Source organism: Canis lupus, chromosome 23 (assembly GCF_048164855.1).
Source record: "Canis lupus baileyi chromosome 23, mCanLup2.hap1, whole genome shotgun sequence".
NCBI lineage: Eukaryota > Metazoa > Chordata > Mammalia > Carnivora > Canidae > Canis > Canis lupus.
In genome coordinates this window covers 44,142,658-44,167,474 of record NC_132860.1, presented here as the reverse complement: position 1 = coordinate 44,167,474, position 24,817 = coordinate 44,142,658, and the positions used below count along the sequence as shown (strand labels likewise).

Here is a 24,817-nt window from a genome sequence, read left to right as displayed (position 1 = left end):
ATTTTAGATTCTTCTTTTACCCGGAAGATTAACGAAGCCCCCAATGCATAGAGAAAAGAATAAAAATAATCTGTTGAATTTCTTTCTTTATGCCTGCAGAGGCTGGGAAGGACGAGAGTTTCCCACGGTAGCCCCTTTCACCAGGTCTCAGGAGAACTAATCCATTCGTTCAACAGAATTTGGTGAGTAGCCACCGTGTATCAGGCACCACATTTGGAACATCAAAATAATACTCTTTTTGGCCTCGACTGGTCATGGCTCAATTTTGCCAGTGGCCATAGACATTCTTTAAAAAGTTACTGCTCACCTCTGAATTCTGGCTCAATTTCTCCAGCTCCTCTTCCCTTCATCCACTGTGCTATCACATGTTGGTTCACTGAAATTCCTCACCTGCTTGCCTTTTTTTTTAAAAAAAAAAGATTTTATTTATTTATTCATGGGAGACAAAGAGAGAGGCAGAGACACAGGCAGAGGGAGAAGCAGGTCCCCGCGAGGAGCCCGATGCTGGACTCGATCTCAGGACCCCGGATCACACCCTGAGCCAAAGGCATCAGATGCTCAACGGCTGAGATACCCAGGTGTCCCCTCCCCACCTGTTTGTTTTTTAACTCCTTACCCACCCTCGTGTGATTGAGGCTGCATATCTGGTGGTTGCCTCTCCACCCGCAGGCTGCTGCACAGGCCACGCGAAGTGGGATCTGCCAGGGCACTTCACGTTAGGTCTTGTCCAAATAGGGGCCCCGCCCTGTGCCACCCAGGAAGGGTTTAGAAGGGGCACCTTGGGGGATGTCACCTTGCAAGGCCCTCCCGTCCCCTGCCCATCCCACAGCCAGGCTGCCTCCCAGCCCTCCCAGGACCCCAAGTGCAGAGCAGCCGGTGTCTCTGAATTCCCCGGGGGAGGTAATCCATGCAAATGCGCAGTAATTTAACTGGGGGAGCGCTCAGGAGTCGGGGAGCTCCCCCAGCGCCCGCGGAGCCCGCGGTCCCAGTGGGCTCGGCCCGCGCCCGCCCCCGCCCGCAGCTGCGCCCCCCGCGCCCGCCTCCCCGCGGGGCTGCGAGCCGCGCCTCTGCCCCGCGCTCGGAGCCCTTCCCGGCCTCGCGCCCTGGTGCGGCTCCGGCGCCGTTACTCCGCGGCCTGGAGGGGGCCGCCCTGTGTCTACTAGGAGCAGCCGCCGAGGGGGCCCCGGGGCCGGCGGTGCAGCGTCCGCGTCGGCCCGGGCGGGACCCCGGGTCCCGGGATCGAGTCCCGCATGGGCTCCCCGCGGGGACCTGCTTCTCCCTCGGCCTGTGTCTAGGCCTCTCTGTGTCTCCCATGAATAAATAAATAAAATCTTAAGAAAAAAAGAGAGAGAGAGAAACTGCCGAGTGTGGCCAGAACTCCAAACTGAGGGTGAACACGGAAATTGGCCGCGCACCGCGTCCTTCGTGCTTATCATCCTCGAACCCAATTAGCTAAATACTTTGATCTTCATTTCGCGGCTAAGGAAACTATGAGACTCGGAAAATTAAAGAACTTAGCCCAGGCGCGGGCGGGTAAATGAGCAAGTCGAGGTCTCGGCCAGGCCCAGGTGCGTCTGGAGAGCCCGTGTACCTGCTGCACCGGCCGCCTGGGGGAGCCGGGCCGCTGCGGTCGCCTGCTGAGCCCAGGGGCTCCTCCCTCAGTGGGAGCACCCGACCTCACTGCCTCGGGATCATCAAATGCACAAGTGGATGTTCGCATGTGGACAACTCTGAAGCCCTGCAGCCTGAACTACACACGTGAGGTCAGAGAGGTTAGCCCCAGGGAATCTGCATGTGCCTTCGGAGGATGGAAATTGGGCCATAATGCAGAATTGAAAGGCAAGTTTGGGGCGCCCGGGTGGCTCAGTGGGTTAAGCGTCTGTCTCTGGCTCAGGTCATGATCTCAGGGTCCTGGGTCCTGCTCAGCAGGGAGTCTGCTTCTCCCTCTCCCTCTGCTGCACACCCCCCCCCCCCCCCAGCACTCATGCTCTCTCTCTCTCAAATAAGTAAAAAATAAAAATAAAAAGGCAAGCTCCCCATAGAGTGGGCAAAGTGAGGGACACTGTGAAGGCTTGTACCTTCTTCCCAGCTGGTATGGATGTATCTCGCCATGAAGACTGGAAGTCTGTGACTCAGAGTCCTTCTTGCCTTAGCTTTTGGGATAAGCATTGAAGAAGTAGCTGGTGTGAGTGAGGCCTGAAGATGACCCTTTGGGACAGTGCCTTTTTTTCTTTCTGAGAAAGGGAGACAGAGGGCTCTGTAATCTGGAGAGAGGGCACTAGCAGCAGTGAAGGAGGAGCCTCCTCATGGGAGCCAGGAATCACAGAGGTCCAGGAGAATGGCCACTAGGATGAGGGCCTTCTGGGAGCAGCTATGGGAGGAGCAAAAGTAGGAGGAAACCCAGGAACCCCACTAGGGACTCCCAAAAGAGGACCTTTGAGACATAGCAGTGTCTGGGGCAAGGGCACAGGAGGGACTGAAGGGTCACCTTTGGATTGGACTGTCCAGCTTAACTATGCAGAGGAAATTCTACTTATTTGGGTTGGTTAGGACTCACTTGTATGTTTATTTGTTGGGGCAACTGGACTTTTCTTTTTTTTTTTTTTAAGATTTTATTTTATTCATGAGAGATAAAGAGAGAGGGGTAGAGACACAGGTAGAGGGAGAAGTAGGCTCCTGCAGGGAGCCTGATGTGGGACTCGATCCGGGGACTCCAGAGTCATACCCTGGGCCGAAGGCAGGCACTAAACCAGTGAGCCACCCAGGGATCCCTGGACTTTTCTTTTTAACCGTTCCAAGGTTCATGTTAGGTCTACACTTCATGTCCTCAACATGAACTAGGCTAACCTGATTTTTCTCATGAGGATAGGAGCCAGTTTGCATACAAGTGTAGGACACCAAAATGAAACAGCACCTCCATCTTTTCAAAACAATAGTAACCTTTTCTTTTTCCTTTTTTTACCTTATAACAAAGTCAGTGCATATTCATTGAAGAAAATTAGGAAATGCAGACAAGTAAAAAGAAGGAAAAAATATCCACTATTTGGTGACACAGAAATAGCACCCTAGTGGGATTTCTTGTGGAATTATTCTTCCACATGGTTTTCCACATATGTTTTCTAGAAATAAGATCATGCTAATCCTGCTGATTTATTATGTGCTTTTTATTCACTTGGTTAGGTTTTATAAAAATACTGATAATATTCATTTCCAACATCATTTTTGATGGTATAATGGTATTCCATAGTATTGATGTAACTTCATGATTCTTCTACTGGTTGAGTATTTACATAGTGGACAATTTAATGTTATAATTTGGAAGGCATATTTAAAATATATGTATCTAAAAATATAAAAAATATCCTAAAAATATCCATGTAAAAATTGCATTTTGACTACTATGAAAAAGATGATAAAAATTCTTCTAGTTCTTTAAATAAAAGGGGCACCTGAGTGGTGCAGGTGGTTAAGCATCTGACTCGGTTTTGGCTCAGGTCATGATCTTAGGGTCCTGAGATCAAGCCCAACATCTGGCTCCATGCTCAGCATGGAGTCTGCTTTAGACTCTCCACCTCACCTCTCCCTCTCCCTCCTGTGCTCTATCTCCAAAGTAAACAAATAAATAAATCTTTTTAAAAACTCTTGTGCTCATTCTAGTTATATCACTAGGACAAATACTTGGAAGGTAATTATTGGTTCAAGTTGCATGCACATTTCCTCCCCATTTTTTATTTTAAAAATATTCAAATGTATTAAAAAAAACCCAAAGGAATAGAATAGTAAACAACATAACCTTCAACAAAATTTATTTCATTTGCTTTATCTCTTTCCATAAATTTATGGTTAAAAGTATTAAATACTATGTACATCATGACATTTCTCCCAACTACTCCAGCTTGTATCTCCTAAGAACAAAGGCATTAACTCCCTTAACCACAATACCATTATCACATCCAAAAACCTTAACATTGATTCAAAAACGTTATCTAAATTTCCCCAATCTTCCTCCAAGTAAACTTCCTGTTAGCTGTGTCCTCACTTCCAGAATTCAATGAAGAGCTGTATCTTAACCTTGGTGGTCATGTTCTTTTAATCTCCTTTAATCTAGAATCATCCTTTTGCTTTTTATTTTCTTTCATGATGTATTAGACATCTATTTTTGTATAAGAAAATAAAAAATTGTTGTATAACCATAAAACTTAGTGTCTAAAAAAACTCTAAACATTTATTATGTACTTGCTGTTGGTAGGAATTCGAGAATGGCTTAGTTGTATAGTTTTGATTTGGGGTCTCTCATGAAGTAGTCAATAGTTCACCTGAGAATTCAGTTATCTGAAGGCTTGTTCAAGGCTGGAGTATCACTTCCAAGGTGGCTTACCCACATGGCTGACAAGATGGTTCCAGCTGCTGGCAGGAGAGTTCCTCACCAATAGACCACTCTGTAGGAGTGTTTATATATGCTTCTCAGGCCATGATGATTAGCTTCCTCCAGAGCAACTGATATAGGAAGATACAAAGCAGAAGCCACAATATCCTTTATGATTTCACCTCAGAAGCCATACATAGTTAACTCTGCAAAACTCTAGTCAATGTGGGAGGGGATTACACCAGGGCATGAGTACCAGGAGGCTATGATCATTGTGGAGCCATATTGGAAAGTAGCTACCACACTTGCCATTGACATTTTTGAAAAGGCCAGGCCAGTTGTCTTGTAGGATGCCCAGGTTCTGGGTTCTTCTGATTGTTTTCTACTGACTTGATACAAATAATTTGTATTTCCCATTGAATTATACCAAGAGATGCATACTGTCAGTTTGATCTATTATTGGTCATGCTAAATTTGGCCACTTAGTTCAAGTAGTCTAGTACATATACCAAGTCTTGGAATCACCATTATCACATGTTGAGGCCTGGGATGATTTCTCCAGAGAAAAACTGAAGGTTTTATTGTAGTTTATACTACCAGTCTTTTAGCAACAACAGCTATGTGTGTCTGTGTGTGTACACACATTTGATGTTGATACTGGTAGACATTCTGAACTGAAGAATGCAAACTCAGTAGGAAGGAGGTAAAGGGCATATAGAGGAATGAACTCCTTGAGGACAGAAACTGTCTTATTCTATGAGTTCTGACTGCTTGACACGATGTTGAACAAATAGGCATTTAACAAATATGTGTTGGATAAATGAAAGAACAAACCAGAAAAGGGAAGAAACCCAGAAGAGAGGCACTTTCTAATTTATAAAATGTAGACACCAAAATATTAATTTATACCAGGATAAATGAGTAAGTCCCTGGGAATCTCCTACCCTTCCATTCCCCTCTCCAGGTGGCCTTAAGAGCTTCCAGTCCTGTTGTCCTCAGGTCCTGCCACCATAAGGGCTCTGGGTCCTGACAGTCAAAATCTCCAGTCTCCTTGGTTCCTTAGAAAGCCTGCTACATTCCAAACCATGATGATAAACTGCTTGCATGACAATTTGAGCCTTGCTCATCCGCTTAGTCATTCTAGGAAGGAAGTGAAGTACAGTGTAATGACATTTTGCTGATGGCAAGGGCCATGGTAAATTGAATTGCCTGAGCTAATCTGAGGGCACTTCTGTGTAGCCTCTCACATTCAATTCCATCTTCACTTTGTTTCCTCTGTGCCATATTGATTCATGAGCCCTCCCTCTGACATGCATGAAACTGTAGTAATGTGTCCCCTGGTGAACAAATAATTAAAACAATGGGTCTCATTTTTTAACTGCCTTTTCTAATATAGAAAACGGGCTTGGAAAAGCACTAGGCACCAAGGAGGTAAATGTGCACCCCGCCCCCCAGCAAGTCTGCCTCAGTGAACACCCTGTTATCCAGCTAAGCCAGGACATAGTAGACGGTTAAAAAGAGAAGGAGGGAAGGAGCGGGACTTATTGAGAACCTCCTGTGGTTGGAAACATGCCAAGTACTGTCCCACAGGCAGCCAGGAAGTGTTGGGTGGGATTCTAAAGCTAGGTCTCTCTGCCACCAAGGCTGATGTCCTGAACACCAACACATCACTCCACTATGCCTTTCTTCTTTAGTTGAGGTAATGAGCCTTTCACACACAACCTTTTTGCACTCATCTCCCACAGCTCCCCCTGCAGTAGATTATTCTTGTAAACAAACCATACACTTTAAAGTTTTGGAAAGGAATAAAATTAAAAAATTAAAAATCAAAATAAAAAAATTTAAAAGGGATGCTTGAGTGACTCAGGCAGTTGAGCATCCAACTTTTGATATTAGCTCAGGTTCCAATCTTAATGTTGTGCGTGCAAGCCCCACGTTGGGTGTGGAGTCCACTTAAAAATAAATAAACATATAAATAAAGTTATGAAAGGGTACATATCAAGATAATGAAATTAGGAGATCAAGGAGATAGCTGTACTCGCACATTCACAGCAGCCTATTCACACCAGCCAAGATATGGAAATAATTTAAATGTTTATTGATGGATTAATAGATAAAGAAAATGTTATACACACACACACACACACACACACACACACACAATAGGACATTATTTGGCCTGAAATAAAAGGGAAGTCCTGCCATCCAACATGGATGAACCTAGAGGACACTATGCTAGGTGAAATAAGCCAGACACAGAAAGACAAATACTGCATAATCTCACTTTTATGTGAAACATAAATAGTCAAACTCATAGAAATAGTGAGTAGATGGTGGTTGCCAGTGGTTAAGGGGAGGAGGAAATGGGACATGTTGGCCATAGGGTACATTTTCAGTTATACACAGTGAGTAAGTTCTGGAGACCTAACATCAGAAATGTGACTGTAATTAACAATCCTGTTTTACACACATGAAATTCTGAGAGGGTAGATCTTAATGGTTCTCACCATAGGAAAAGAAAAGAAAATTAGAAAAGAAAAGAAAAGAAAAGAAAAGAAAAGAAAAGAAAAGAAAAGAAAAGAAAAGAAAAGAAAAGAAAAGAAAAGAAAAAAAGGAAGGAAGAAAGGAGGAAAGAAAGAAGGAAGGAAGGAAAGAAAGAAAGAAAGAAAGAAAGAAAGAAAGAAAGAAAGAAAGAAAGAAAGAAAGACACCTGCCAGTTTCTCTCCTGAGGCAACACATTTATTAGTTCCTTGTCTCTTTTCAGAGACATTTTATGCATACAGTATTGAATGTTTATATTTAATCTTTATTTTATCATGTCCCTTTTCTTACGCAAATAGTAGTCTTTCATACCTGCTGTTCTGCAGCTTGTACTTGTGCTTTTCCTGAGTAATATATATTGGAGATCCTTCCAACTCATTCTTTTGAGACTTCTCTTTTTTTGGGGGGGGGGGGCACCATTGTGTTGCATTCCTAAAAGAGGAACTGCTAGATTACACATAGGTGTCTTTGTGAACATGAGTGATCTCCCTCGTTGTCCTCAACAGGGCTTGGACCAGCCTCCACCCTAACCAGCAAACCTGAAAGGGCTTGTTTCCAACTCTGTTGGCCACACAGTATCACATATATAATTTTAATCATTGACAATCTGATAGGCATAGAATCAAACTATGCATTCCAGGCTTCAGTGCCTTTTCTTTGCATTTCTGTCTGCTTCACACATCATCTTCCTTCTGACTGGTGACCTTCTATCTATCTAATTTGAGCACTGCCTGAAGGTGGTGTTTCTGGGGGGACATCTACCATTTCCACAAGCTTACAAAATGCTCTCACAGCACCTTGATCTTGCTCTGTTACTGTACTTTACACATTCTCTGTTCAGGTGTCTATGTCCCTGACCATGAATCTCTTCAGGACTGGAATTTTTGACTTACTCACCTTGGTCTCCTCAACCCCACCAGGCCTAATAAGTATGTACTCATTTAATGCATTTTTAAAAGATTTTTATTTATTTATTCATAAGAGACACAGAAAGAGAGGCAGAGACACACGCAGAGGGAGAAGCAGGCTCCATGCAGGGAGCACGACGTGGGACTCGATCCTGGGACACTGGGATCACACCCTGAGCCAAAGGCAGACACTCAACCACTGAGCCACCCAGGCTTCCCTCATTTAATGAATTTAAAAAATACTTTGGTTGCATATCAGTTGGTAACAAAATTAGCATACTAGATTTTTGCAATCTAAAGGAATGTCTCCTCTCTCACATACTTGCACCCTGGAACCTAAGTCAGTATACTTCTCTGCTTTACCATGGAGCACCCATCCCTCGCAGAGAGCAGGGAGATAATGACTAGGAAAAACTGTGGATTTCCTCATCAGACTGGACTCTGTAGTTCCTGGGGGTAGTCTGGCTTTGACTTCTGAAAGCACGAGGGCCACGTTGGAGGAATACTGAATTCCCTGCTGTCATGTGTGCCAGGCTTCAAGGGAGCTCATCTCATCCAGGACTTAACTAGAAAGATGTTAAAGCTTTAATATTTCAGCCATTGAAAACTTGCCCTGATTTTCCATCCAAATTTGTGTTGCTAAAATAAAGGGTTATGTTATTGCCAGACAGAACAAGCCAGATTGCTTTTAAATGAAAGCATGGAGCTTGTTTGTACACTAAATATGAATTTTAGGTTCATGAGAACAACTCTTGACAACTCTGAAAAGGAAATGAATGTAAATGTATTACCAACTCTGCCCATTTTTTCATTTATGCAATGCATCTACCTCTGGCCCACCTCTCAGCTGGATTAAATGAAGAGGAATGATGATATATCACATCAACTTTCCTTAATTTCATTGTTTCTCATCATAAGCCATTTATATGAGAACTGACATTAATTAATTCAGCTTCATCTATCATGTAGTTCAACATTTAATCTAGTCCCACGTATCAGATAAGAATATAGTATTCTGAATTCTGGAGTTCTTACCTTGAGTGAAAAAAGGGGTCATAAATCTAAGACAGCACTGGTGTCTCTTCCTTTTGCTTGCTACTCCATCAATTACAGGTAGATACTTCTCCTGGAAAGTTCAGGAGAGAGAACCAACAAGATTGATGTGCTTAGACCTAACGCAGAGATACGTGACCAGTCTCTCAATGCCTAGTGACTCTCAAAATAAGAAGCCTTCTTTGAGGAATATCTACCAGAGATTCTAGAAATCTTCATTTTGAGTCAGCACTATCTCTAATATTTCTTCAGATTGTGTTGTGGGGTCCTGTTTTTTGATCCCCAGTCTAGACCAACATATTCTGCTCATACAGTTTTGGAGAGCTAACTAAGAGGTCTGCAGCACTTTCTCAGTTACCCTGAATTATACCAACAGCTGACTGCCCTTTCCACAGTCTTCTTACCCAGAGTTCAGAACATGTGGCACTATGATATAGATCTGACCCTACCCTACACCCTGGTCAATGGTCACATTTAATGTGAACAGATAGGTCACCACCGTTCTAAAACTGGGGTCTGCTTTTCTCTTTATGGGTCCGTAGCTGTGGCCTTGTCACGACCTCTGACTCAGGTAGATTGTACTCTGAAGGCTCTCCTTTGCTCTTGCTATCTCCCAAAGCTCCACCCTAGGGCCTGAGGTCAGTTCCCTGCACTCCAGGCTTTTGGCTAAGTCTCTGATCCCTGCTGCCAACCACATTCCAGTTTCCTTTCCTAGTCTGCCACCTGGGATGAGGATACCCTGTATCTCTGAGATTGTGGACACTAGCTGTTAGCCTTGACCTATACCTCTCACCATTTTCCCTGAATACCTGGTTCTAGGTGTTGGGTATACTTCTTCCCAATCTTATTAATGCAACAAACTATGTCTGCCTCACCCTGTCCCTCGTTAGCATCAGTAGCCTCAGAGAGTTCATCTAGACATTGTACCTTAATCTTCTTTTGCTGTGATTAAGCCATCTTTGTTCAGTGATATCATGATAGATAACAAGAGTTCTAGTTAGTGGTATGCTTAAAATTTTTTAATCTTTTTATTGTTTATTCCCCCAAATAAGACATGTTCAAGTTGGAAAGAAAAGACAATAAAAGATTAGATAAAGAAAAACAGGGATCCCTGGGTGGCGCAGCTGTTTGGCGCCTGCCTTTGGCCCAGGGCGCGATCCCGGAGACCCGGGATCGAATCCCACATCGGGCTCCCGGTGCATGGAGCCTGCTTCTCCCTCTGCCTGTGTCTCTGCCTCTCTCTCTCTCTGTAACTATCATAAATAAATAAAAATTAAAAAAAAAAAAAAAAGAAAAGAAAAACATGGAGGGTCTTTCCCTACAGTCATAGTCCATTCTTTTTCCCAAAGGTAAAAATTAGGTGAACATATCTCCAGACCTTGTGTTATGTATATACAAATGATCAATGGATGAACATACATACATAGAAGTTGTAATATGGGGGGATCCTTAATCTTTTCACTTAACTTATGTAACAATCCATGTTAGTATATAGATCTACCTATGCTTTTGAACACCAGTAAAGTATCCCATAATTTTTTTAAAGATTTTATTTATTTATTCATGAGACACACACAGAATGAGAGAGAGAGAGAGAGAGAGAGAGAATGGGGCAGAGACATAGGAAGAGGGAGAAGCAGGCTCCATGCAGGGAGCCTGATGTGGGACTTGATCCCGGGACCACTGGGGAGAGAACCAGTGATCTGCCAAAGGCAGATGCTCAACCACTGAGCCACCCAAGTGTCCCAATATCCTGTAATTTCTATGTACTGCTTTCTATATAACCATGATTCTGTTGTCATACACTTAAACTGAATCCAATTTTTCAGCACTACAAATTAGGAGGTGTTATACATTATTACATCCAAAATATACAGATACTTCTACAGGTTAAATAGTTAGGTATACACATATAAAATTTTGATAAGCACTAAAAATTTATTTTACAAATATTTAATAAAAACTTACATTTCTGGGATGCCTGGGTGGCTCAGTGGTTGAGCATATGCCTTTGGCTCAGATCATGATCCTGGGGTCCTGGGATCGGGTCCCACATCGGGCTTCCCACAGGGAGCCTGCTTCTCCCTCTGCCTATGTCTCTGCCTCTCTCTGTGTGTCTCTCATTAATAAATAAATAAAATCTTTAAAAAAAAAAAACAAAAGTTGCATTTCTATAACAGTGAATAATAGTGTTTATGTCACCAATATTGAATATCTTCGATCTTTAATCTGTTTGCCAATTTAGTGAGTGAAAAATGATATCGATATCACATTGGCATTTAAAAATTTTTTTGGTTGAATATTTTTCAAATATTTAACAGTCATTTATATTTCTTCCTCTGTTCATTATGTCTATTTGACCTTTTGTTTTTAAATTTTTATGTTATAAGTTTTTTAGAAACCATAATTTAGGTATTATTACTTTTTAAGGTGTTGCAAATATTCTCAGCTAATCTGTTGTTTTCTTTTTAGAATTTTATTCATAACATATTTTGCCACTTTACTTTCTCCAAGATGAAGAGATAGCTATGTAAGTACAATTTACTAAATATACCGTTGTTCCCTTACTGATTTGTAGTAACAGATTTTGTATTCTGAAAATATGTATGTGACTCTGTCTTTAGACTTGTTTCTGGCCCACTGATCTACTTACACATTACTGCAATGAGCTTTATGTGAACCCGAGATTAAACGGTTCAGGCTATATTAAGAGATATTAAGGTTACCCTTAATTTATATTTGTATCATCCTAATGAATACAAGTTTAGTGCTCTGTGAAAATTTTTAAAGGGTTTGAAAGTGGCTTTCCTTAACACTGGTCCTTTGGGATCCATACTAGCTTCAGTAGAGCATAAGGGCAAGAAATTATGTGAATCTAAAATTTGAGGACATCAGGGGTGTCTGGGTGGCTCAGTTGGTTAAGCATCTGCCTTCGGCTCAGGTCAGGATTCTGGAGTCCTGAGATGAAGCCCTGCATCAGGCTCCCTGCTCAGCGAGGAGTCTGCTTCTCCCACTCCCTCTACTCCTCCCCTCTCTCTGTCACTTACTGTCTCAAACAAATAAATAAAATCTTTAATACTGTTTTTTAAAAGATTTTATTTATTTATTCATGAGAGACAGAAAGAGAGAGGGAGACAGAGACATAGGCAGAAGGAGAAGCAGGCTCCATGCAAAGTCCTACCTGATGTAGGACTTGATCCTGGGACTCCAGGATCACACCCTGAGCCAAAGGCAGACGTAAAATCTTTAAAATAATTAGCAATAAATGCGCCTTGGATAAACCTCATTGGCTACAATACTGCCACTGTGCAAAGCTAATCTTTAAAATAAAATAAAATTTGGGGCACCTGGGTGGCTCAGTGGTTGAACATCTGCCTTTGGCTCAGGTCCTGATCCCAGGGTCCTGGGATCAAGTTCCCCATCAGGCTCCCCACGGGAGCCTGCATCTCTTTCTGTCTATGTCTCTGCCTCTCCCTGTGTGTCTCTCATGAATAAATAAATAAAATCTTAAATAAATAAAATTTAAGAACAACTTAAAAAATTTATTCTCCAGTTTCTCTATAGGTTATTGAAATATCCTCAAGAGTTCCATTCATGCATTCATTCAGTTTATATATATTGCACACTTACTGTATACTATGTATACTGTTTTCAGCACAGAAAAGACAAAACTAGACACAGACCCTGTCCCCAAACAGTTTACAGCCTCGTTAGGGGACACAAATATAAACAAGTGTTGGTTTCAATGGTATGATGAAGGTAAATACAGGATAGAGTGGTGACCCAAAGTGAGGGTGAATGAGCTGAGGGGAGGGGAGTAGATACATATCTAGGTTTGAAAGGGTGAACACGAGCTCACCAGGGGGCAGAAGGCAGGCCAGGTGACCCAGCAGGGCCAGTATGGACACAGGCACAGGCCACTAGAGCACTGAGGTAATGGTGAGGGCTCCCATGGGCTGGAGGAGAGAGGAAGAGTGGGAATGGAGCAGCAGATGATGCTGTTGGAGAGAAAAATCATGAAGGGCTTTTGAACTTCAACAATGTAAAGAGACAAGAACTATTTGCATAGTAAGATGAAAGTACCATTTTTACATTTCGAAAAATGACTTTGGTTGCAGTGTGGAAAATAGAAGAAAGTGAAATTAGAAACATAGCGACATTCAAGAGGTTGTTGCAACATCTGGGCTATTGTGAGATGGATGGATGGATAGATGTAGTGATATATCTATGTGTAAAGTGATATATCTATATATGCAGTGGATCTATACATGTATCTGTAGATAGAATTGTTTACACACCATGTGATGGATTAAATAGCCATGTTGTTTTTCCTTCAAGTCACCTTAATAATGATTCATTATTAAAAAGGCAAAATAAGGGCACCTGGGTGGCTCAGTCAGTTAGGAGTTTGCCTTTGGCTCAGGTCATGATACCAGGGTCCTAGGATAGAGCCCCACATGGGGCTTCTGCTTGGCGGGGAGCCAGATTCTCCCCCTGCTTATGCTCTTTCTGTGCCAAATAAATAAATAAAATCTTTAAAAAATTAAAATAAAAAGGCAAAATAATAATCCATACTTACTCTGATAGCCTTTTAAGAGACTTTTATTTATAATGGGGTAAATAAGCCAACAGAGTATGTACATAAACAGAAAGTTGGGCAATATAAGTTGCTTACAAATAAATTCCTTGAAAGATTTTTTTTTGAGTCATTAAAATAAGGGAGACTTAATCTTGGGCTATGTTTTAAAGTCCATCTAACCTAATCTTCTCCCTGGCTAAAATTTTGAGAAGGGCTATCCATCCTAAAACATGATTTTAGGTTTAGTCAGTTCCAAGCGATGGCTTTAACTGGTGTGGGGTAACTGGTGAGGTAAACAGTCCTCTTCAAGGACTCCTGAAAGGGGCTCGAATCAGTTGGGAGACAGGGGGTGTTCCTCCACGTATAGAGCAGAGGTCTGGAAGGCATGAAGTTTGGAAAGAGTTCCTCTTTATTTATCCCAGGACACAACCCACGTCACTCTGCATTTCCTTATGGACAGAAAAAGAACATATGCATTTCCTATTTTAGAAATTTTCACCTTTGTCTTTATCCAAACTCATATTTTATATTCATTTAATATCAAGTTGATCAGTTAATATTTGGAGAGGGTCAAAAAACGCCTTTGATCTGATTATAACATGTAGAAGATCCTGCTGGAAAATTTTCAGTGATCCACAGGCAGGTATGACCTATCTCAAGACGCTGAAGCTCACAGAAAGAATGAGACTGGAAATTTGAGGTTAAATTGAATGGGAGAGGGTATGTCTGGTTCTTCGTCTTTCCCGATGATGGCTCTGTCATTTGTCATAGAATGTGGTTGTGATGGTGACAGCATGGAGGGGGGGGACTATGACAAATAGAATGAAATGTGGCAAGGGAAGAGAGCTTTGGGCATGTTTGCTTGTGCTGGTTTATCTTGCTCAAGTCTTAGGACATGAATAGTTTGCTGCCCCTATGAGGCCAAGAAGATCTATGAGGGTGGGTTCCCGTCTCAGGCATTCTTGCTGAGTCTGTCCCATGGTGTCTGACTCACTGTACTCACTTTTGACTGTTTTTCTCTCAAGGTTTGTCATCACCTGATGCTCACTTGTCTCCATCATGAAGCAATCCATCAATCTTTATCTGTTTATGCCTAAGCTTAATTAGAAACCAGGTGCCTGTGCAAAATAAAGAATTTGTCTAGGTACTGGTGATGTGCTGTCACTTGTTCTTCCTCAGCAGCACATACAAATCTGGGCTTCACCCACAGAGGAGCCCCACTGTGCACCCAGCACAGTGCCTGGGACACGTTTCTAGTAGGATCTAGGATCAGGGAAAGAAGTAGATCAGTATCTCAAAACATCAAGCCGAAGATACAGAAGATGGAAGAGACAAAGAAGGCTGCTGTAATTACACTAAAGTACATTCCTGGGACATCTAAGTTGACATGGTTTGATGTATGTGTGTGTGCAGGCAAGTGTGCATGTGTGCATGGAAGCAGTACAAGAGCCCAAAAGCTAATTATCAAACATTCTGAAAAGAACTAGAGGGAGCTTATTTTGTAAAGCCAAACACAACTCTAAATTATACCAGAGGTCTTGCTTTTAGAATTTTGGTTTAAGGGGAAAAAAATTAAGATTTTATGCTTCCTTTGACTTGTTCTCCTTAAATGCTTTGGAAGTCTTTAAAAACACTTTTAGAATGAGCTTGTCATGCCCTGGTCATGTGCAAGGCACACTATTGGCATCTCTGTATGAAATATAGAGGGTACCACAGACAGCAATAAAACAAATACATAATACAGCTCTAATATGAGGCAAAGGAAAGTAACACTAAGAGTGTGGGGGTGGAGTGTGGGGGGTGGGTCAGAGCAGAGAGAGGTCTCACAGCTTGAGGGAAATAGGTACGACCATGCATGGTCATGGTCTCTGGGATCATGACCCAGAGACAATTCCTCAAAACAGGAGGAATTATGTATGGTTGTGAACCTCAGGCTGGTGGTTTTGGCTTGATGCTTATCAGCTCTGCAGAAGGTCCCCAGAAAGCCTCTTGGCCCAAGTGAGGTTCATTAGGCTGGCTGCATTAAGCGAGAATTCCTACTGACAGTCTTGGTAATATCTCAGACGGGGGAAGTGAGGGAGAGTATTTGCCAGGTTTGGGGGCCTGGTTTTTAATAGTTTAAAGCAGTCTTTTATGATAGATAACTAATTTAGGTAATAGGTTTGTGCCATAGTAGTCTAGAATTAGCAATTCTTGAGACGTAAACTTGGCTAGTAATAAGCCATTTGGCCAGATGAGCAAAATCTATCATTCTCATAGCAGAGCTATTTGCCTAGATGGACAAACTCCTTGCTTTAAACCAGTTGATCAGAGTAAAAGGATTTCCTGAAGCACACAGTGAAATGAGATCTTGGCAAAAGCCTTATCTTCCTGGGCAAATATTTTCATAGAACTAATGATGAAGCTGTGTAGACGCAGGTAGACTCAGTTCTGTAGTTCACAGGTAAGCCAAGCACAGTTCTCTGATTGGCTCTTGGGATGGGGTGGAAGGTAATGGGACCTAAAGTCTGAAGGTGGGTTGTCCCAAGCCGTGGTGACTCAACTGGCATGTGGCAGAATGAACTTCTTATAACCTATTTGAAATCTGTACATTTTATCACTGTGATGTTCCTAGTTTTGACCATCTACTCTCTATTTTTATTGCTACCCCCAAGTAGCGTTTTCTCTATACTTTTCCTGGAATTAAAGTCTTTCAAATGGCCCCCTGCCCTCTGGGCTTTCTCTTCCATATATCCGACTGGAGCACGCAGATTCATTTTGTCAACATATACCTTGGGCCACATCACCCTCCCTTAACATGGCTCTTGAACTCCAGTAAGTGACCTCTGCTAGGTCTTCAGCTCCTGCACCGTCCTAGGTGGCCACAGGCACCTGTCATGCCTTTGGATCTCACCCTGAGGTCTGAGCACAGGCCTTCAGACATGGGTGCAGCCTCAGAGCTGGAGGACACTGTGGATAGGGCCTGGCCTCCAGCTTAAGAGGAAGGTGTGATTTGCAAAGGCACACTCTACTGAAGTCCATGAATGAGTCTAAAATAGAAATCAATGCATGATGCTTAGGGTTTAGTGCACTTCAGACTTCGCTTTATTTTTATTTTAAGATTTTATTTATTTAAGAGAAAGTGCACACAAGCAGGGCTGGGGGAGGGCTAGAAAGAGAGGGAGAAACAGGCTCCCCACTAAGCAGGGCCAAAAGTAAGACCCTGGACCCTGGGATTATGACCCGAGCCGAAGGCAGACACTTAACTGACTGAGCCACCCAGGCCCCCAGACCCCCCAAATTTTGTTTTCTTTAAAAGTGACTTTCTAAGCCTTGTGCTCAATGTATTTAAAACAACAACCTGGTTTCAAGAAACAGTGTGAAGCACATGAATTTTCTTTTAATCTTGCCTACCTTGGTTTCTTCCTCATTATATATGAAATTCTAGGGAGGCGATAGCTGCTTTGCTGACCAAGAACTTTGTGCCAGCTGCTCGACTACATTCAGTCATTCTGCGCTCCCTGGGACCAGTACGGTGGCTGTTAACCTCTGCGTGTCACAAATAGGGAGCCCGGGAGTCAGAGAATTAGACAAGGAGGCTAAGATCTGCTGGTAAGTGGCAGGTCGGTATTTAATTTCAGGTATGTCTGATCACCATGCCATGCTGCCTTTGGGAAGCTGAATTTGCAAACCCGAACTGCAGAGGATCCACGGCGCCTCCCCCTCACTCCATAGCAACTTGGCTCCTTCCCCAGGGGACCAGGTTGCTCACATTGGCCGGCTCTGGCGCCTTGGAGAGGCCTTCAGTTCACACCTCTTCTCCCACAGCACAGCGATATCACTAGCATTCCGCTAACACAGCTACCGGATACTGTTCCTCTCTCTTCCACCACCACCGCCGCCACCACCACCTTGGGCCACAAAGTGATGAACACCCTCTTGGGGTCAGGCTCAGCTAAGCACTCAACAAACATGACTACACTGAATGTTCACAGCGAGCCTCGAGGGTGTCGCGCTGGTGAGGCATCTAGAGGAGTATCTCAGTTTAAACCACTAATGGAGGGGAAGGGGCAAGACGGCGGAAGAGTAGGGTCCCCAAATCACCTGTCTCCACCAAATTACCTAGAAAACCTTCCAATTATCCTGAAAATCTATGAATTCGGCCTGAGAATTAAAGAGAGACCAGCTGGAATGCTACAGCGAGAAGAGTTTGCGATTCTATCAAGGTAGGAAGACGGGGAAAAAGAAAGAAACAAGAGGCTTCCAAGGGGGAGGGGCCCCGCGAGGAGCCGGGCTGAGGCCGGGGCGAGTGTCCCCAGGACAGGAGAGCCCCGTCCCGGAGGAGCAGGAGCTGCACCGACCTTCCCGGGGGAAAGGGGCTCGCGGGGAGGTGGAGCAGGACCCAGGAGGGCGGGGATGCCCTCGGGCTCCCGGGGACACTGACAGACACCTGCGCCCCGGGAGAGCGCCCCGAGCTCCCTAAGGGCTGCAGCGCGCACGGCGGGACCCGGAGCAGCTCGGGGGGGCTCGGGGGCGGCTCCGCGGAGGGGGCTGCGGGGCGGGAGCAGCTCGGGGGGCTCGGGGGCGGCTCCGCGGAGGGGGCTGCGGGGCGGGAGCAGCTCGGGGGGGCTCGGGGGCGGCTCCGCGGAGGGGGCTGCGGGGCGGGAGCAGCTCGGGGGGGCTCGGGGGCGGCTCCGCGGAGGGGGCTGCGGGGCGGGAGCTCGGGGGGCTCGGGGGCGGCTCCGCGGAGGGGGCTGCGGGGCGGGAGCAGCTCGGGGGCGGCTCCGCGGAGGGGGCTGCGGGGCGGGAGCAGCTCGGGGGGGCTCGGGGGCGGCTCCGCGGAGGGGGCTGCGGGGCGGGAGCAGCTCGGAGGGGCTCGGGGGCGGCTCCGCGGAGGGGGCTGCGGGGCGGGAGCAGCTCGGGGGGCTCGGGGGCGGCTCCGCGGAGGGGGCTGCGGGGCAGGAGTGCGAATCCAACAGCGCAGGCTCCGGAGCACAGGGCTCCGGGACACAGCCCAGGATCCGGCCTCCCCCGGGACAGGCAGAGGCCGGGAGGGCCCAGGACAGCGAGGACGCTCCTGCCCCGAGCTGAGCAGATCAGCGGCCCCGCCCGGAGCCTCCAGGCCCTGCAGACGGAGAGCTCCGGAGCTACTGCGGGGGCTGAATCCAGGTTTCCAGAGCTGCCCCGCCACTAGGGCTGTTGCTCCTGGGGCCTCACGGGGTAAACAACCCCCACTGAGCCCTGCACAGGCAGGGGCAGAGCAGCTCCCCCAACTGCTAACACCTGAAAATCAGCACAGCAGGTCCCTCCCCCAGAAAACCAGCTAGACTGACTGACAACTTCCAGGGGAAGCCAAGGGACTTAAAGTACACAGAATCAGAAGATACTCCCCCGTGGTTCTTTTTTTTTTTTTTTTTTTTTTTTTTTGGCTTTTTGATTTGTTTCCTTCCCCCACCCCCCTTTTTTCTCCTTTCTTTCTTTTTCTTTTTCTTTTTCTTCTTTTTTTTTCGTTTATTTCTTCCCTTTTTTTTCTCTTTCTCTTTTCTTTCCTTCTTTCTCTCCTCTCTTTTTCTCCTTTTCCCAATACAACTTGCTTTTGGCCACTCTGCACTGAGCAAAATGACTAGAAGGAAAACCTCACCTCAAAAGAAAGAATCAGAAACAGTCCTCTCTCCCACAGAGTTACAAAATCTGGATTACAATTCAATGTCAGAAAGCCAATTCAGAAGCACTATTATACAGCTACTGGAGGCTCTAGAAAAAAGCATGAAGGACTCAAGAGACTTCATGACTGCAGAATTTAGAGCTAATCAGGCAGAAATTAAAAATCAATTGAATGAGATGCAATCCAAACTAGAAGTCCTAACGACGAGGGTTAACGAGGTGGAAGAACGAGTGAGTGACATACAAGACAAGTTGATAGCAAAGAGGGAAACTGAGGAAAAAAGAGACAAACAATTAAAAGACAATGAACATAGATTAAGGGAAATAAACGACAGCCTGAGGAAGAAAAACCTACGTTTAGTTGGTGTTCCCGAGGGCGCCGAAAGGGACAGAGGGCCAGAATATGTATTTGAACAAATTCTAGCTGAAAACTTTCCTAATCTGGGAAGGGAAACAGGCATTCGGATCCAGGAAATAGAGAGATCCCCCCCCTAAAATCATTAAAAACCGTTCAACACCTCAACATTTAATAGTGAAGCTTGCAAATTCCAAAGATAAAGAGAAGATCCTTAAAGCAGCAAGAGACAAGAAATCCCTGACTTTTATGGGGAGGAGTATTAGGGTAACAGCAGACCTCTCCACAGAGACCTGGCAGGCCAGAGAGGGCTGGCAGGATATATTCAGGGTCCTAAATGAGAAGAACATGCAACCAAGAATACTTTATCCAGCAAGGCTCTCATTCAAAATGGAAGGAGAGATAAAGAGCTTCCAAGACAGGCAGCAACTGAAAGAATATGTGACCTCCAAACCAGCTCTGCAAGAAATTTTAAGGGGGACTCTTAAAATTCCCCTTTAAGAAGAAGTTCAGTGGAACAATCCACAAAAACAAGGACTGAATAGATATCATGATGACACTAAACTCATATCTCTCAATAGTAACTCTGAATGTGAATGGGCTTAATGACCCCATCAAAAGGCGCAGGGTTTCAGACTGGATAAAAAAGCAGGACCCATCTATTTGCTGTCTACAAGAGACTCATTTTAGACAGAAGGACACCTACAGCCTGAAAATAAAAGGTTGGAGAACCATTTACCATTCGAATGGTCCTCAAAAGAAAGCAGGGGTAGCCATCCTTATATCAGATAAACTAAAATTTACCCCAAAGACTGTAGTGAGAGATGAAGAGGGACACTATATCATACTTAAAGGATCTATTCAACAAGAGGACTTAACAATCCTCAATATATATGCCCCAAATGTGGGAGCTGCCAAATATATAAATCAATTATTAACCAAAGTGAAGAAATACTTAGATAATAATACACTTATACTTGGTGGCTTCAATCTAGCTCTTTCTATACTCGATAGGTCTTCTAAGCACAACATCTTCAAAGAAACGAGAGCTTTAAATGATACACTGGACCAGATGGATTTCACAGATATCTACAGAACTTTACATCCAAACTCAACTGAATACACATTCTTCTCAAGTGCACATGGAACTTTCTCCAGAATAGACCACATATTGGGTCACAAATCGGGTCTGAGCGATACCAAAAGATTGGGATCGTCCCCTGTATATTCTCAGACCATAATGCCTTGAAATTAGAACTAAATCACAACAAGAAGTTTGGAAGGACCTCAAACACGTGGAGGTTAAGGACCATCCTGCTCAAAGATGAAAGGGTCAACCAGGAAATTAAGGAAGAATTAAAAAGATTCATGGAAACTAATGAGAATGAAGATACAACCATCCAAAATCTTTGAGATGCAGCAAAAGCAGTCCTAAGGGGGAAATACATCGCAATACAAGCATCCATTCAAAAACTGGAAAGAACTCAAATACAAAAGCTAACCTTACACATAAAGGAGCTAGAGAAAAAACAGCAAATAGATCCTACACCCAAGAGAAGAAGGGAGTTAATAAAGATTCGAGCAGAACTCAACGAAATCGAGACCAGAAGAACTGTGGAACAGATCAACAGAACCAGGAGTTGGTTCTTTGAAAGAATTAATAAGATAGATAAACCATTAGCCAGCCTTATTAAAAAGAAGAGAGAGAAGACTCAAATTAATAAAATCATGAATGAGAAAGGAGAGATCACTACCAACACCAAGGAAATACAAACGATTTTAAAAACATATTATGAACAGCTATATGCCAATAAATTAGGCAATCTAGGAGAAATGGACGCATTCCTGGAAAGCCACAAACTACCAAAACTGGAACAGGAAGAAATAGAAAACCTTAACAGGCCAATAACCAGGGAAGAAATTGAAGCAGTCATCAAAAACCTCCCAAGACACAAGAGTCCAGGGCCAGATGGCTTCCCAGGGGAATTTTATCAAACGTTTAAAGAAGAAACCATACCTATACTCCTAAAGCTGTTTGGAAAGATAGAAAGAGATGGAGTACTTCCAAATTCGTTCTATGAGGCCAGCATCACCTTAATTCCAAAACCAGACAAAGACCCCACCAAAAAGGAGAATTACAGACCAATATCCCTGATGAACATGGATGCAAAAATTCTCAACAAGATACTGGCCAATAGGATCCAACAATACATTAAGAAAATTATTCACCATGACCAAGTAGGATTTATCCCTGGTACACAAGGCTGGTTCAACACCCGTAAAACAATCAATGTGATTCATCATATCAGCAAGAGAAAAACCAAGAACCATATGATCCTCTCATTAGATGCAGAGAAAGCATTTGACAAAATACAGCATCCATTTCTGATCAAAACTCTTCAGAGTGTAGGGATAGAGGGAACATTCCTCGACATCTTAAAAGCCATCTATGAAAAGCCCACAGCAAATATCATTCTCAATGGGGAAGCACTGGGAGCCTTTCCCCTAAGATCAGGAACAAGACAGGGATGTCCACTCTCACCACTGCTGTTCAACATAGTACTGGAAGTCCTAGCCTCAGCAATCAGACAACAAAAAGACATTAAAGGCATTCAAATTGGCAAAGAAGAAGTCAAACTCTCCCTCTTCGCCGATGACATGATACTCTACATAGAAAACCCAAAAGTCTCCACCCCAAGATTGCTAGAACTCATACAGCAATTCGGTAGCGTGGCAGGATACAAAATCAATGCCCAGAAATCAATGGCATTTCTATACACTAACAATGAGACTGAAGAAAGAGAAATTAAGGAGTCAATCCCATTTACAATTGCACCCAAAAGCATAAGATACCTAGGAATAAACCTCACCAAAGATGTAAAGGATCTATACCGTCAAAACTATAGAACACTTCTGAAAGAAATTGAGGAAGACACAAAGAGATGGAAAAATATTCCATGCTCATGGATTGGCAGAATTAATATTGTGAAAATGTCAATGTTACCCAGGGCAGTATACACGTTTAATGCAATCCCTATCAAAATACCATGGACTTTCTTCAGAGAGTTAGAACAAATTATTTTAAGATTTGTGTGGAATCAGAAAAGACCCCGAATAGCCAGGGGAATTTTAAAAAAGAAAACCATATCTGGGGGCATCACAATGCCAGATTTCAGGTTGTACTACAAAGCTGTGGTCATCAAGACAGTGTGGTACTGGCACAAAAACAGACACATAGATCAGTGGAACAGAATAGAGAATCCAGAAGTGGACCCTGAACTTTATGGTCAACTAATATTCGATAAAGGAGGAAAGACTATCCATTGGAAGAAAGACAGTCTCTTCAATAAATGGTGCTGGGAAAATTGGACATCCACATGCAGAAGAATGAAACTAGACCACTCTCTTGCACCATACACAAAGATAAACTCAAAATGGATGAAAGATCTAAATGTGAGACAAGATTCCATCAAAATCCTAGAGAAGAACACAGGCAACACCCTTTTTGAACTCGGCCATAGTAACTTCTTGCAAGATACATCCACGAAGGCAAAAGAAACAAAAGCAAAAATGAACTATTGGGACTTCATCAAGATAAGAAGCTTTTGCACAGCAAAGGATACAGTCAACAAAACTCAAAGACAACCTACAGAATGGGAGAAGATATTTGCAAATGACCTATCAGATAAAGGGCTAGTTTACAAGATCTATAAAGAACTTCTTAAACTCAACACCAAAGAAACAAACAATCCAATCATGAAATGGGCAAAAGACATGAAGAGAAATCTTCACAAAGGAAGACATAGACATGGCCAACATGCATATGAGAAAATGCTCCGCATCCCTTGCCATCAGGGAAATACAAATCAAAACCACAATGAGATCCCACCTCACACCAGTGAGAATGGGGCAAATTAACAGGGCAGGAAACAACAAATGTTGGAGAGGATGCGGAGAAAAGGGAACCCTCTTACACTGTTGGTGGGAATGTGAACTGGTGCAGCCACTCTGGAAAACTATGTGGAGGTTCCTCAAAGAGTTAATAGACCTGCCCTACGACCCAGCAATTGCACTGTTGGGGATTTACCCCAAAGATACAGATGCAATGAAACGCCGGGACACCTGCACCCTGATGTTTATAGCAGCAATGGCCACGATAGCCAAACTGTGGAAGGAGCCTCGGTGTCCAACGAAAGATGAATGGATAAAGAAGATGTGGTTTATGTATACAATGGAATATTACTCAGCTATTAGAAATGACAAATACCCACCATTTGCTTCAACGTGGATGGAACTGGAGGGTATTATGCTGAGTGAAGTAAGTCCGTCGGAGAAGGACAAACATATGTTCTCATTCATTTGGGGAATATAAATAATAGTGAAAGGGAATATAAGGGAAGGGAGAAGAAATGTGTGGGAAATATCAGAAAGGGAGACAGAACGTAAAGACTGCTAACTCTGGGAAACGAACTAGGGGTGGTAGAAGGGGAGGAGGGCAGGGGGTGGGAGTAATGGGTGACGGGCACTGGGGGTTATTCTGTATGTTAGTAAATTGAACACCAATAAAAAATAAATTAAAAAAATAATACAAAATAAACCACTAATGGGTTGAATTCTTCCATTTTTCTTGCAAGCATTTGACTTCAAGTGCACAGAAGCTAATGGTGCTGCTTCTGGTTCTGACAGATCTTACATCTCAAAGTTTTCTTGATGCTTTCCCTTGTTTCCATGGATTTTCCCTAAACCAAGGCCCACCCTACCTTGGATAGCCTGATCTGGACACAATCATTAGTGGCTCCTTCTTTCATTTCCATAAGTATTTGGTCATTCTACCTAAACTGGCAGCTAAGGAAAAACAGCACATGTTTTGCAAGGCGGTAAGACACTGCAGCCTATAAACCACGCTGCTCGCAGAAAACCCTGCCCTTTGGACACCTTGGCAGCCTGCAGGCACATCATACTTGCTTCCTTCTCCTGGCCCAGGTGGGGCTTTGTTTGTGTGAGTGATGCTGGCTGTGTATGCTGAGTGGCCATCTCCACACCTGGTGGGTCACGCCAGCCCAGGAGGGGGCTGTAATTTTTCCACGCGGGATGAAGAAGAAAATGATGTGATAGCCATCCATACTAAGGAAGACAAATAGCCAAAGAAACATGGGAGTTCTCCCGCCCCACATCAAGATGGATTTCCCTGCCTTCCCTAGAATGCATTCATCAACAGTGGTGTACAGGCTCCATCTGTGGGGTGATGGAGCTACAGAACTTGATTTGGAAATTGTACTTTGGGCAAACATTAAGAAGGTTCTGTATTTTATACTTCCATGTGCAATTAGAAAAATGTGTTACTGTGCTACTGAAGAGCAATTGCTCCCTGA

General features: G+C 43.8%; 1 long non-coding RNA gene and 1 pseudogene across 1 annotated transcript; one reads left to right on the top strand and one right to left on the bottom strand.

The window, feature by feature from the left end:
* Window positions 1-1,125: 1,125 nt before the first annotated feature.
* LOC140615151 (uncharacterized) lies at window positions 1,126-14,594 on the top strand. The gene is made up of 3 exons (XR_012015838.1): window positions 1,126-1,839; window positions 11,341-11,398; window positions 14,473-14,594. It is a non-coding gene; the product is annotated as an uncharacterized lncRNA (long non-coding RNA).
* LOC140615655 (U4 spliceosomal RNA) lies at window positions 12,121-12,184 on the bottom strand (annotated as a pseudogene).
* Window positions 14,595-24,817: the final 10,223 nt, after the last annotated feature.